The 15,797-nt window shown below is 30.6% G+C and overlaps 1 protein-coding gene across 4 annotated transcripts in view; it reads left to right on the top strand.

The window, feature by feature from the left end:
• Nucleotides 1–15,797, top strand: part of LOC136796629 (inaD-like protein) — a 189,903-nt gene that overhangs the window by 97,671 nt on the left and 76,435 nt on the right. For 2 of the 4 annotated variants that reach the window (XM_067050906.1, XM_067050907.1), the window contains exon 3: nt 14,159–14,208. The exons of the other annotated variants lie outside the window; for them this stretch is intronic. The gene's annotated coding sequence lies outside the window, so the exon portion shown is untranslated. The remainder of the gene's footprint in view (nt 1–14,158; nt 14,209–15,797) is intronic. 4 annotated transcript variants of the gene reach the window in all.

Here is a 15,797-nt window from a genome sequence, read left to right as displayed (position 1 = left end):
ACCGCACCCGGAGCATATTCCTTTCATCAGATAATAATTATTTGCTACAGCTGGACTCGAACTCCGAGCTCTTGAAGTTAGTAGCACAAGTGCCTTACCACCGATAGAATACATTTTTCACGGTTTTTCGATTTTCTCGAAAATAGCTCTAACGGTTTTAATTATATTCGGCATGTCAATATAAAATTTATTGTTCTTAAACATCGATAAAGTCTTATCCTCATTGATATAGTCTGACAGAGTTTAAATGACAAATGTTTAAAAAAACTATCCCCTGGAGTCTCTTTAATTTTTTTTATTTGAAAAAATTAACCAATTTCCATTGTTAACTATGATGAACGATAGATAAATACCAAATATTAAAAAATTTTATGAATAACCAAAACAAAAAAAAACAAAATATATAGACATCCGATTCGAACAGAAAAACCTTAGACTGCCCTACGGATTTTTTGAACTGTCGTATTCTTGGCAGGAATAAATTTTATTTTTCTTATTCTCACTTCTTTTATTAAGATTTTATAATATTATAGATTAGTTTAGTTAAATAGTTTAAAAATATTTTCTATCATAAACGGACAGCAGTGCTGTCCGTGTTAAAGAAATTCCACTGTACTAAATTATAAAAAAAAAAAATTTTTTAAAAACTATTTTTTTACTTAAAAAAGGTGAATTTTATAAAATTTACTTTAGAAAGTCTAGTAATCTATGATGGTTATTTTTATGAGTTTGTTGAAACTATTTTAATTAGACTTGTTTACTAACGCTTTTAATGTTGAGTTAAAAGACACCCATATAAATTAAAATTGCTATTTAAGTAATTGTTTTCAGAGATTAATAAAACCAAAATTTACTTTTCTTTTTCTTTTTTATTTATTTATTGAGATTTAGTTAGTTAAATATATAACCAACACGAAAATTTCATTTTAATTTTCAGAGAAACTTGTTATGTGACAACATTTCATTAACAATCCTGTATCAAAAGGTCTCGTAAGCCTTATGACTTTCATTCATCTCGAAAAATTACCATAAATTGATTGAGAAATAGCCACAGACTTCGGTCATATTGGTTTTGATGCCATTATTAAAAACTATTTTTGTGGCATAATAGTAAGAATTAAGAATCTTGGAGGAATTCGATGGTTTACATATCAATCGGTTGACACAATTCTAGGTTTGTTCTTATGGCTGAAGTATTTAGGTTGCAGTAAATTTTTTAAAATTGAAAAAAAAGCTTTTGTCTACAGATGTAGGGACACATACTTGATCCAGTTGATCATCCAAAAAACTGAGTTGCTTCCATAAAACTTTCAAAAATATTTCTTTCTTTTATTATTATTGTCATTATCCTTCCGGCATAATTGGTATGATGATGTTTCTTCTAGTCTTTCTAATTCTTGTAGATATGCTTCTCTCATATGAAATGCATTATGTAGGTACCTACCTCTTGTTCTGTCTCTTCTAGCAAACCAAAGTTTTCGATTGGGTTCTTTTCAACCCTTAGGTCTGGGGTTAAATTCCACAAATTACAATCTATAAGTTTGGGTGCTTTTATTCTTTGTACTTTTTTCTTTTAACCTCTGTATTGAATTCGATTTGCGTATGAGCTTCCGGGGGAGATATACCAACTGCAGTATTTTTGTTGGTTTTGTTAAGGATCTGTCAAGTACCTCTTGCTTAACTCCAAGTATGGGATGCATGTATGGTACAAGATACCTTGATATTTTAGGAGCTTTATTGTCTCGGATGAAGTATATATTTATTATTTTATTTTTTAAATCTTCAGAAAAACGATGTGCGGTTATTTATTTTATTGTCGTTTACTTTCATCTGTTTCTAGAGTTGTATGTGCTTGATAGAGGTAGGGATCTATTACAAGTTGGAAGATTCAATGTCTTGGTATGATATTGAATAGACCGGAAGCCACATCTCTGACTCATTATAATGCAGAATAAGGCTTCGAACCTTGATTGTTTCGTAATCGATTTCCGATTTGACGGCGAGTTTCCATTATTTTCGGGCATATCCTGTAATTCTACTGTAATGATTCTTAAGGTACTACCAATTTACCATAATTATTTTTTTTAATTTATCCAATATTTTGTAATGCTTGATAAAATGAGATAGAAAGGACTTCTAGTGACCTTTCGTAATTTATAATTAGCAGAAGTAATTTTATTTTAAATTAACGTTTGTGCATCCGCTATTTTGATTTATGCCAAATTGACTATTATTAAAACTTTAATTAAAACAAATCAATGTGTTAAATAGATCCAATCCAACTCAGTATAAGGTCGATTTTTTGCTCTTTAAAGCCTAAATTTTAGTACGGAAGATTTTTACAAATTTGTTTATTTATATTTTATGTCAGCTCACTGCTTTTCTCTTACTGATCTGAAAAAAAAATTTATATATGAGGAATACTTTTTATTACTCGGCAGATTTACAATAATAGGAATGTTACCAGTGCAAGAAGCCCGTCAAAGCTCATTTTGCCCTTTCTCTAGGGCTTTGCTGACGTAACATGGAAATTCAACAGGTTTGTTGTTTAGTTGCGTTCAAGCTCACATGATCAGTCAGCTATCTGAATGTTACATTAAATATTTTTTCACGTAATCTCTAAGCTTACTCATTATTGATCGAAGAAACTGGCATAACGAAACTTTTTCGCTTCAGCAAATATAAAATTTATTTCCTATTTTATTGTTTGTTTTCCTTTTTTTCATTATATACATATTTTTTCTCTCCTTTCCCTCTGCTACTTCCTGTTATATTTCTTTTATAAATTAAGATAAGTTAACTTATGTTTATATATACTAACTATAAATAGTCTCATAATTAAAATTTTAATTTAAATATCAATGTCTGTTAATAAATGAAAATAAAAAATAAAAAAAGATTACTAAATTAGTAACAAGAAATATATTAAACTCATATTTATTAATAAAATAAAAATATACTATAATAAATAGTGTGATAAAAAAATATTTAAATTTGCTTAACATTTATGTACATATGTAAATATTTAATTCATAAAATAGTCTTTGTAATGCTCTAAAAGAGGTACTGGGTATAATTTTAAGAGAAGATGTTCGTTTAAAAATTTAAATCTAATTGGATTAAAGAAACATAGAACCGCATAATTCTATGTATAAGTTATTCAATAAAGCTGTATTTTAATTATTTTTTAAAAATGTGTATTATAACTGTTATTTTAACAGTTTCATGTCCGGTGACACTAACGTGTCATGTGCAAACCAAACGTTAGTTGCCGTTGACAACGCCGTTGGTGTCATGCTTGAGGCGTTCTCTATCAACTGGTGACGATTTGTTGGTGTCATGCTTCGCAACATAATTACATTTATCGAACGGAACATTACATCCATCAACATATATTGATCGGTGGAGCTATACTAAAGCCCGATTTTGGGATTGAGGATTGCTTTTTTGCCAGCCACGGATGAGGTTTTTATGAAAAAATAAATAAATGAATAAATAAAACAAAATTAAAAAAAAAAACCTTTCATAGTAAATTTAGAAATAAATTTGAACTGACTGTATATTGTTAATAACGTTTCAGCCTTTGTTTATTTTTTTATGGCCATTTTCAATATAATTTTATATGTTGAGGTGTAGATTAATAAATGGAGAAGATTATCGGCCAGTTTAGCCAGAATCTCTGCCGAAAGCTCCCCGATGAAAACCTGAATCTCATGTCGAAACGTCAGCACGAATAAATAATTTTTTGTTTATTTGTTTGGTTTTTTTTTTACTGATCGCACTTCCATCTTCTTCACTTAATTGTATATGCCTTAGTTTTTTAAAAAAATATCCAATACCTAACACTGAAGGCAGTACATAATTTTGGAATTATGAAATGTTTTGTATTATTTTATTTTTTTCTTGCTACAGAATTTTTCTAAAACATTATTTAGTAATTTTTACATTTTATTTGTGTCCTTGGGTACTTTCTAAAGTCGAATTCGATCTAAGTCGAGTCCTGCTTTACAAATGTGCATATACACTCATAAAACCTTATTTTGTTACTTATAGTTTATCTGTAAAATCTTTTAAATAATGTGCGCTCAATTTTATAGTTTTATTTGTAATTTCGACTTATTTTTTGTTTTTTATGACATCGTTTGTTAAAAAAAAAATTATCGTTTATATATATATGGTTCGAGCGCCAAAGTCTGTAGAGCTAAACGTAAAAAAAATATATATAGGGGACTGGTTTTATAGACTTAAATTTACTAATAATATTAGAAAAATTAGTGAAAAACTTACTAGTTTGAATAATACACATATTTCTTTATTTTCTTTACACAAAGCACTTGGAAAAAGAATTAAGAATCATTTAGTAGCATTTTAAATTAAATAAAGCATGTGAACCTTTTTTTTTTTATTGCATCCTTTATTTCATGTTCAAGACGGGTGTTATTTACTCATATAATTATTATAGTGAGTAGTTATGTCACAAAATTAATCCGGATTTAGTCATAAAAGCTACTTTCTTTTCAACAAATTCCAATCCTAATTATTCTACAACTTGGGGATCAGGAAGAATGCATTCAAGTTGAGGCTTTTTGCCAAATTATCCCCCCGCTGTACGGTACCAGCCGGTGATCTAACGGAAGGGAGTTGGCCTGGAGTCAGTATATCATATAACTGTTAGCTGCGAAACAGAAAGTGGTTAACGTAACGGTCACAGAATAAACCTTGGCTCAGCGGAGAGCTCTAACCGCATCCCAGATACTTTGGCCCATTTTCTCCAAATAAAGCTTCATGACGTAGGAAACTTTCATGAATAAAATTTGTACATTTTTAATTATAATTTATTGATTTTTATTACTGTATATAAGATCTAAATTTACCTGACTCTACTTTGCTGGACCAATGAGGAAATTTACAAGTACTACGCCCGGATTTAAGTTCAATGTAGAATGCAACGCATGTAATATCTTGCGATTTCTCTGCCTTGAGATAGCGTATTTACTATTAACAGCTCATATGTAAATATATTTTATCCAATATTAAAAACGTGAGAGATACTTTTGTTAATTTTTAAATCTCCTGAGAATCGATACATGACTAATAGTCGATATTTTGAACCCTTATCTAAAATGGTACCATTTTTATTACAAAAAAACTCTTTTTTGAAAAATAAAAATTAAATAAATTTTATTAGAAATTCAAGAGTCCATGCCATGATTGAAACACAATGTAAAATTCACAGCTTTGTTTTAACAAAGCAAAATAATTTGTCCTGTTCTAATTTTTTTGAATATTGTTCTAGTAGTTTATATCTCATAGTGTTGATGCAGTACAGCAATTAAGTAAACAAATTAATTTGTGAGACATTTTTTTTATGAAATCTTTAAAAATGAAGCTATTACCTTTTTTAAGAAAACTAATAATACTTATTTCAAACAACAAATATCAAGAAAAATATATTTTTGTGTTCTATTTTAGGTTCAGTTATGTTCACAATTTTTTTTTTTTAATTTAATACTGAATAACCCCTGGCTCTACTCTAGTGATTAGAAGACTGACGGTTAATCCGAGGTATGTGCATTTCAAATAGGCATATGAACAGAAATATAAAATTAAACTACTGTATAACCTACGGAAAATCTGTTGGATGTGTATGAAAATTAAGCATAATTTTGAGAAAAAGTCAATAAGTTTGGGGTTTTCTAATCTTTTTTCAGTTTTAAGCATCTTACATCTGTATTAATATTTTTATTGTTTATTTGGTAGTAAGTACAAAAAAATTGTAAAAACGTGTGAAGGATGCACATAACATTAATTTCTATAAAACATCAATAATTTTCTTTTGTTTTTAATCATTTATATTATTTTCAATTCAAAATCTCTTAATTATTTCATGATTAGAACTCAATCAACTTTTTCACTCATTTTTTTTGTCGTCTTTGTCCTCTTTTTTTCTCACAAGGCCCGTTAATCTGAAGAACGGTTAATCCATGTCCGATTAATAGGGGTTCTACTGTTCAGAGCAAGGTAGTACGCGCGCACCAATTTGAAACAAAACAATTATCTTCAAACATTATAGTATTATTAGTATCACACACACACACACAAAAAAGTTCTATTAATTTATTTATTTTTTTATGATGGAAAAACATTTCTTTAAATTTATTAGTTATTTCTTCCTTTATTTAAGAATTAAGGCCTCGCGGTGTTCCCTAATGATCAGGACACATCTAATTATATAACATTATTAATAATTATTTTATAATATCAGTAAGTAAAACATTTATTTCATATATTGTTTTGTTTTACATTATATCCATCTGTCAAATAAGTAAATGTGTTTCCATTTTTCCAACTATCAACAGCAGCCCTATGAGTATTAGATTTTATTCCTTAAAAAGTAGCTTATTTAATGAATTTTATTGTTAGTGGTTTTCGGTAAGAGTGTCGGTCTATGATCATTTATAAAAGTACATGGTGAATGTATACCAATGTATAGTTCAGGGATAATCTCGGAAGGATAGCTTGAGACGTAGATGAGTGGATTTTGTTATGACTGATTTTTCTGCATTGGTTTATCACGAGGTTAATGGTCAGAGGTACGAAGACACAGGATACAATTGAAGAAGAAATCAAACAAGTCAGAAGGCAGAAAGTATTTGTTATTTCTCCACCCGTACTCAATTCGCGGTTACTTTCCAGAAACTTCGAAGTTCGAATTTACATAACTTGTATATTTTCTAGTGTTCTTTACGGGCACAAAATGTGATCACTTACGTTAAGACAAATGCGCTGAGTTACAGTTTTATTAGAACCGGTATTAGGACAGATAAAGGATCAGTTAACCAGAGATTTATTACGGTTAAACTATACCTAATTGCGTTAAATGCGTCCGGTAAGTATAAAAGAGGTGATAGGACCGCGACAGTTAAAATAGTATGGCAGTCCGGTGCATAAAACCCAACCCATGAAACATACATCTACAAATAGTAGTAAAAAGTAGTCTTTAGTGATGATAGTGGTCATCACTTTTGTGTTCATAATTTATTTATTGTTATTTACAACTGTATAAAAATAAATACAGAGATATACATGTGAAGAATCTACCTATTGTTAGAACTCCAATTTACCACTTAAAACGGAAACGCATTTCTAGTGGTCCTAAAACGCTGATCAACCAGTTAGATTAATTTAGTTTCTTCTTTTACGTACCGCTGCTTGTATAAGGGGTATTCATGATGTTGTGTTAAATGTTAAATGTTTTACCATGTTAAATGTTATAACTATAAGATTGTGAGCAGCCCTATTTGAAGTCATGTTAAACGTTAAATGCATAAGAGCCCCTAGCGGATTTTCTCAGCAACTTGTTGTATAAGCCTTTATGTTTATAACCTTCCTTCCAGAACCTCATGTTATTGTTTACTTCAGTTTTGATTTAAGTAATTAATTATAACATGGCTAGAGTGAGTGAAAAGTGGAATTTGTGTGAAAGTTTAGCTCATGAAATGAAATGAAAAAATAACTTTATTCTGGGACATATGTCCCCTAAGAATAATTACATGGTTCATATAGTTAGATTTTTATCTGGCGAGCGTTTACAAATTTTCAGATAGTAGAATGAAATTACATTGTTTTTTTTTCTTAAATGTATCATTAAAATTATCCATTCTGGTTTAATAACAGGGATATGAATACCACAAACACACGAAAGAACTGAGCTGTCACTGGTCTATTGTGTGACGTCATTCTCCATTTAACAGACCAATTAACAGACTCTCAGCCATGTTAAATGTTATTTCGTTTTACCACGGTAAAAGAAGGCAATTTTTTTCGATTTAACATGAGTTTTTCCATTTAACACGCTTTAACATGTTAAACCAAAGATCATGAATACCCCTATAATGTACCACATTCGAGTTTATCGTATTCACAAAAACCTGGAGTTGTGTGCCTAATAATCTAGGCTCACAATGAGGAAAAAATTTGAACAGAGTATTTTGATTTTTCTGTTGCTAAAACAAAATATATATTTAATGTTTTTGAGTTGGAAATAACGAATATTAAATTATTCCCTGCCTTGAATATAACAGTTTAACTTAAGATGACAAAGTCGTAAACATATGTTTAAAATCGGGAGAGTTCGTGCATGTTTTTTCCAATTCGAGCTTCTCTCTATTTTTAATTTTTTCTCATTTATTTATTCATGATATTCTTTGATATTTTGTATTTATCCATTGTTTGTTATTGATAACAATAATAATTTTTTTTTCAAACAAAATTAAAGGTACTTTTTAAGGGATTATTTGAAAATTCGTTAGCTAAGCCCTGTTTGACTATTTCAATGAGAATAAGACCTAGGTGATATTCAAGACAATTAATTTCTGCATTGACATAGCAGGTCCAATCAAAATTGTTTTTGAGAAAATTGAAAAAGTGTGAAAGATCGGTTTTATAAAGTGGCACTTCCCGCCTTGAATATGTAAGACATTTTGGTTTTGAGCTAGACTGTTAACAGACACACAGACCATTTTGTAATAGGTTTTTTGAACTTAGAGTACCTCAGAACATGTATTTCCGCTGTAGACTCGAATTCGAAGTTTTACATGGTCACATTACTTTTTTCATAGTGAATATTCCATATATAACGGTAGGAGAGAGAGAAAAAAGAAATAGAATCAGTTCCATCATTTTGCAGGTTAATAGTGGTACGCGAACACTGGCAAACACTAGAGGCCGATAATGTATGTTTCGAACTCTCTGGGCTTTGAAACGAAAAGAACTGATGAAAACCTTATACCGTAAATTTAATCCGATTACTGTTCCCTTAAGTACGGTGATAGTAACTGTTATTTATGAGATGGAACTGTGCTGGGTTTACCGAGTAGTTAATTAGAAATAATTTTCTTTTTAGCCTTAAATGTTGCAAATTTTGATCTTTATGTTAATTTTTACACAGGTTAACTTTTTTTTTTCTATTTTATAACATTCCACCTGAACCATTGCCTATTTGTGTGTAATTTGCTATACCATTTTTCAGTTTTAATGAATATTTGGCATGTTGATGGGTGTATAATGGTGATGTGTGATGAGAAACTTTTCCTGTTATGGTTTAAAAATAGAGTATATTGTGATACTAGGTACAACCGTCTTCCCTACCTCTTCGGTGGTCGTTAAGAAGGTAAAATATTAGCTTGGAGGAACTATAAAAGGAGAAAAATCTCTCTCCGTCCATAGCCGTCTCATGGGTGTTCAGGAAGGCGCAAGGGATCTGAAGTACAAATCAAAGCCCGTTTAATAACATTCTTAATAGTTAAAATTACAAGAAACCAACAAAAGATTCGAAATACACCAACCATTGTGTGGAGGGCAAACGTCCAATTTCGGAAAGTGCACATAGTGAAAATCCGTCCCAGCGCCTTCAACCCACGCGACGGCTTGCGCTTGTTCGTTCTTATACATAATGTTTTATCTTTAACAATAAGCTATGTTTATAGAACGATTTATTACAACAATTCATCCCTTTACGTTGTTGATCGAAGATATAAATCAGGATGAAAATGAGAATGTAAAAAAAAAAAAAAATACTAATTAGAATGTTAATATCTTACTAATCATGGAATCGACTATGTTTTCTGTGAGAATGATAAAAAATCTCCTAGACATTTCATGACCTAATAAATAATATAATAGATTTGGAATGACCGGCCGCCCATGAAAAAAAATCTACTCTCACTATACTATAAATTTTGTATCTATCAATTTATAAAAAAAAAACCATAAAAAATAGACAAATTTAAGGTTAGGATATTAATGAAAGATCCCAAAGCCGCAAGCCTCTCAAATACCATAAGATAACTATTGGTATCTGGTGGGGGAACTAGTCTGGCAAATGGTCATTTTTACCAACTCCTGGCGGCTACCAGAGTTCCCGCCGCGTATCAACTAAAGTGGAAGTGTCAAGATGATCGGCGATGCCGAGAAATATATATTATCTACTCCAGATGGGATTCGAACCCACAACGTTCCGAACCGCGGTGTTCTCGAACCTACTCTCCAACCCGGAAGGCCGTCACGTCCCTTAGAAGATAACTAACTAGTAAATATTTCGCCAGATATGGCGTCATCAGGACTGATCATTTAAATGCAGACCAAGCACAGCACATTCATGTCCGACCAAGGAGAGATAGTACATCACTGTATAATAGATTATCATAATCGTATTTATCTATTTGAATGTTTGTATTATATAACTTATAATCTGTATATAAAAAATATAAGGAGAAGATGATTGGGAGTGTGGTCAGTGTAGGATACAAATAAGTAAAAACTTATTTACTTGTGCCAACGTTTCAGCCAGAATTTCTAGCCTTCATCAGGGCTAAGAAAAAAATACAAGATAGATAAAAGAATGATTAGAAAGTCATGATCACAGACATGGATAGTTTTAGTATTATTATAAGAGTAATATTAAAAGTAGTAGGAAAAAGCGGATAATAAAGTACATATGAAAATCTAGTTAGTAAATATATAAAAAATTCATAATTATGAGAGATAGTTGACCGTGGATGACGAACGAGGAGAAAAAGGTTGGGGGTGCGGTCAATGATAAACACAAATAAGTTAGATTAACCTATTTTATTGTGCCAACGTTTCGGCTAGAGTTTCTAGCCTTCTTCAGGGCTAAAAACAGAACAAGATAACAACCACAGTAAGTATAGAAAAAAAAAAAAGTATAAACAAAATAATTTTACACATAAAATGAATAATGTTACATAATAGAATTAATAAAATGAAGTGATGGGAGAAGCGGGAAATAAAATGTATACATAGGTAATTGAAAAAGTGGGTAAAATAACATAATTAAGGAAATGAAATAAAATAAATAGGTTAATACATTTATCCCCAGCCATCTTCTCCTCGTTGTACAAAATTCATTTACCACCTTATTGCTAACAAATACTTTTTTTACGTTCTACACTGAACGCTTCCCCAATCATCGTCTTTTATGTATTATCCACGGTCAACAATCTTCTCTATATACAAAGTGATTAGACGAACATCACGCAAAAATGGGGGGATGCACGTCGGAATGAAACATAAAATCTCAGATAGCGGTCCTAGAAAGTAACCAAGATGACATGGAAACACTCGCAATGACTCTACTGAGGGAGGCAGAGTAAATCGGCTTGCAAGGAAATGAAGATATAACAAAGTACTATACATGATTGTAACCGAAAAATCCACCCTTAGGATATGGTGTGCGTGGATGACAAATCGTTTCCCAAAGTAAACAAGTTTGAATATCTCGGCTCCGCGATAACCTTAATAGGGGTATTCATAATCTTTAGTTTAACATGTTAAAGCGTGTTAAATGGAGAAACTCATTTTAAATGGAGAAATATTTCCTTCTTTTACCATGTTAAAACGATATAACAAGGTTGAGAGTCTGTTAAAACGATATAACATATAACAAGGTTGAGAGTCTGTTACTAGGTCTGTGAAATGGAGAATGACGTCACGCAACAGACAAGCTGAGCGTTTTGTTTGTTGTGTTAGATTACTTGCTCGTAGTTCGTGTTTTAATTGTGTTTTGGATGTTGCTAAAACTAATAAAGCAATGACAATAATTATAATGTAATGACAGCTAACAATTAGCTTATCTTGATTCTCTTCCTCACAAATTAGAAGACCAACAAAGCAGGGCCCTCCATATTTTCACACAGCTTCCACTTTTCATTTAATTTATGTTGTAATAAATTAATTTAATCAAAACTTAGAAGTAAACAATAACATGCAATTTTGGAAGAAAAGGTTATAAAACAAGTTCCTCAAAAAATCTGCTAGGAGCTCTCATTCATTTAAAATATAACATAACTTTAAATATGGCTGCTTTCAATCCTATATACTTCTAATATTTAACATTATAAAACATTTTACATTTAACACAACATAATGAATATCCCTATTAAATGATCTACTGGCTGGGATGGACTAACGTATAACTAGCGCAAACAAAGACTTCTCTCTGTCAAGAGTACTGAAATCCCGTAAGATTTTTAAAAATCTGAAGTTGAGAGTGTTATACTATGATAAAGCCAGCTCTGATATACGGCTGCGATACCTGGGCTATGTATCCTAGAAAACAGAATCGATAGATTTGAAAGGAAAATCATAATTACAATTAATTAAAGGAGCTATCTGGGATTAGAGTCTTAACACATGGAGAAGAAGAAACAGTGAACTGCTTGCCAAAACAGGTCAGGGAATATCACATGATCTGAAGGCAAGGATATAGACGAGACATAGGGCTCGAAGCAATCCATCAGGACGCCTATGTGTTTTTTAGTCTTTACACATAATCCGATCTTTCGACAACTTAGCCGTAAATGTTAGATTAGCTTTTAATCCCGCACTTTTTTTTTTAAATTTATTTATTGACATTATTTACAACTGTATATAAAATACAATAAGCAAATTTGAAGTAAGATCTTAATGATATGATACAGCATGTAGAGAAACTACCCATTGGTAGAACTGTAAAAACATTTTACAATATAAGGTCACAAGGCCATCTTCTTTTCAGGCACCTCGGAGTATTGCCAGGAATGGAAGAGGAAGCAAGATTAGAAACTAGTGGGTTTGGGTGGTTAGGGAGTTTATAATGGAAGGAATGATATCGGGTTCGAGCTAGATCGGTTACATAAGGAATATTTAGGTCTTCATGGATGGTTTTATTTGTAACAAAGTAAGGAGCATTTAGGATTTTACGAAGGATTTTGGATTATAAGGATTGGATACGGGAGGAATTCGAAGGTTTAGTGGAGCCCCAAAGCTCAACTCCGTATGTCCAGATGGGCCTTATTATTGTCGTGTAGATCAGTCTTTTGTAATGAGTTGGAAGTTTAGATCGTTTGTCTAGTAAGTGCTGCAATAGTCGGATTCTACGTGCAGTTTCCTGTCTTTTCAGTCTTGTGTGAGGATTCCAGATTAGTCGTTTGTCAAGGTGTAGTCCAAGATAACGAATCTGTTCTACTGGGGTAAGAGCCACATTATTAAAGTATACTGTAGGGCAGTCGGCAGGTTTACGACGAAGAGTAAAGGTGATTTAATGGGGTTTATTTTTATCCTCCAATTTCGGCACCATTCTTCGAGGGTCGCCGCACTTTTAAGAGTAAAAACAATTAAGGTTCCTGTTATGATTTTTCCCTTGTAAGCTATAACTAATATTTTCTTCATGGTTTACCTGTACCATAAGATCCATTTCAAAATGGTTTATGTTATTGGAAGCTTATTAGTTGACCGTATGTGATGATTGTAGGAAGATGAACCCGCTAGGTGGTGAAAAAAAAGTAGAAAAACTATTTTTTAGTTATTAATTGACGTTTCGCCCCTTTTAGCTGGTCTATGGCCTCTATATGAGAACAAGACACAAACATTGTAATATACGATAACATTATTTATTATACATCACTGTTGTATGACATAGCTGTTAACTTTCCTATATCTTTGTCATTATTATCATTATTACCTTTTTATGTGTTTCAGGTATATGTATACTGTCTTTAATGTCTGTGTTTAATGACTATCTTTAATTGTTGTTTGCCTGTTTATATATTCTGTTACATCTATAGTACCTTATTATTATATTACACTTTAATTATTCCTGCTTAGTACAAATTTCCGTTAAAATGCTTCCACTCTTCATATCTACTCCTGCTATAATTTTTCCGCATCACATATCATCTCATGAAATCTTAAAACGTCTGTGTCTTGACCTCATTTAACCCTGATGAAGCTCTGGAAAGTGGAGCGAAACATCTTCCTACAAAACAAACAGGTGTTCTGTTATTAAGTTCTTATTTTGTGAGCGTGGATGGCAATGAAGCAGTGACTTTATAAAATGTGGGGGCGGAGATGATGTGATTGGTTGTGAATGAATTAGATTGGATCTGATGGATAGGCTACGTTACACAATGAACATCCTGAAGGTGATATAGATGACAAGAAATTGATTTACCGAGAAACGACCTGTTGGACTAAGACTCCGGTGGCTGTCCTAAGCTATAAAGTTTTTAATACACACACATACGCACATATAACTAAAATAATATGAAATAGGTTTATAATTTCATCAAATTATCTGTTTTATATATTTTTTTTCCAGAAATTCCATCTCGACTGTAGATGCCAGTAACGATTCACTGCATTACTGAGGTATTTATTGATTTTATTCGACTAACTATATTTATCTATTCACAATTAAACGACAAAATGCTCAGAATAAAGTGTCTTATTTCCAATAAAAAAAATAAAAAGCTCAATAGTTCACATATTTATTTGATATATATTAAAAATAAATGTAATAGGCATAAACAAAAATATGAAATAAAAATTATTTAAATTAATGCCACCTCCTCAGGTCAATATATGTATTACATTTTATCGTTTATTTATAGTGCTTGAAGAAAAATTCTATTATGTTTATTCCTGTTTCATAATAGTTAAAAACTTTTACTTGCTCAAAATCGAAATTATGTTTTAAATATCTTATATATTGTACCAGATTATTATTTTGCCAAAAAAAAAAATGTATTTTTCCTTTTTTTTTTTTTTTTTGGTTTTTATTTGTCTATCATTCATAAATAGAAAAAAAGCTGTTGGTGTAAGTTTTAAATTTTAAAAGAAGTTTGAATAAGTTTTTAAGGGACGAAGTTCCTTTCTTAGTGAAAATGAAATAATTTAGTTGTTATTAAATACAAAAAAATTTGCAATTATTAAGTTTTAAATATATTTTTAAACTTAATGGAATTTTACATTCTAAAGAATTTATTAGAAGTATATTAATCAAACGGGAAACTAATATTTGTTTCTGAATTTCGCTAATTTATAAATCGGTTTGTGTGAAATCTGAAAGTGGATTTTCTAAATCTAAATCTATAGCATAAAATAACTTTATTGATTTTCTCGTCTGCTGACTGTTTTAATTGTATTGTTTAAAAAAATGATAATATATTAATTAAAAATAGATATTGAAAATTGATATGAGGAAAGGGGAAGAAAGTAGACGGCTTAAATTCACGTTTTCAGGCTTTAAAATCTTTCTTGGGTTCACTGTTTAGAGGTTCAAAAGTAAAGAACAAATGATGAAATATATCTGCTATAAACTTTAAATCTACAGTGAGTTTAACGTTCCGGACTATTAAAAAAAAATTTAATTGTTAATTAAAATATAAGAAAACGAGGCATGGTAAAAATCCTCTAAATCTTTCATACCTATAATTTAAGTTTTTCTTTCAAAAACATTTATTCAGATCCTAGAAGTAGGTTTCTTGAAGTAATTGAATTTAATTAAGATGAAACCCACTTCAATTTTTATGTTTTTATCTAGATTAGGTATGAATCGAAATTTATAACAATTTTAAAAAAGTGTAACTTTAACCGGAATTTCTGAGAACTTCAAAATATATATATTTTCTGCTTATGGAAGTTATTTATTTTCCATATTTATCAATCTTAATTACATAATTTTCCATAGTAAGCACAGATGCTTTGTTCAGAACCAAAACAATAATAAAATAATAAAACGTTTTTCCATCGTGAATATAAAATCACACAATCAGATAAAATCTTTTTTCTACATCGAAAATGTGATAAAATGCAAAGCAAAGCTAAAAATCTAACAGAACTCAAAGCAATCAAATATTTCTCCTTGAATATGAAATAAATGAATTTATTAGATGCTGATTTTTTTTTTTTTTTTTTTTAGATTAATGAATTCATGAAACTTCCCTAAATTATCATTA

This window comes from Halyomorpha halys, unplaced genomic scaffold (genome assembly GCF_000696795.3).
Source record: "Halyomorpha halys isolate HHAL.00 unplaced genomic scaffold, Hhal_1.1 Scaffold477.1, whole genome shotgun sequence".
NCBI lineage: Eukaryota > Metazoa > Arthropoda > Insecta > Hemiptera > Pentatomidae > Halyomorpha > Halyomorpha halys.
This window is presented reverse-complemented; position numbering and strand designations above follow the sequence as displayed.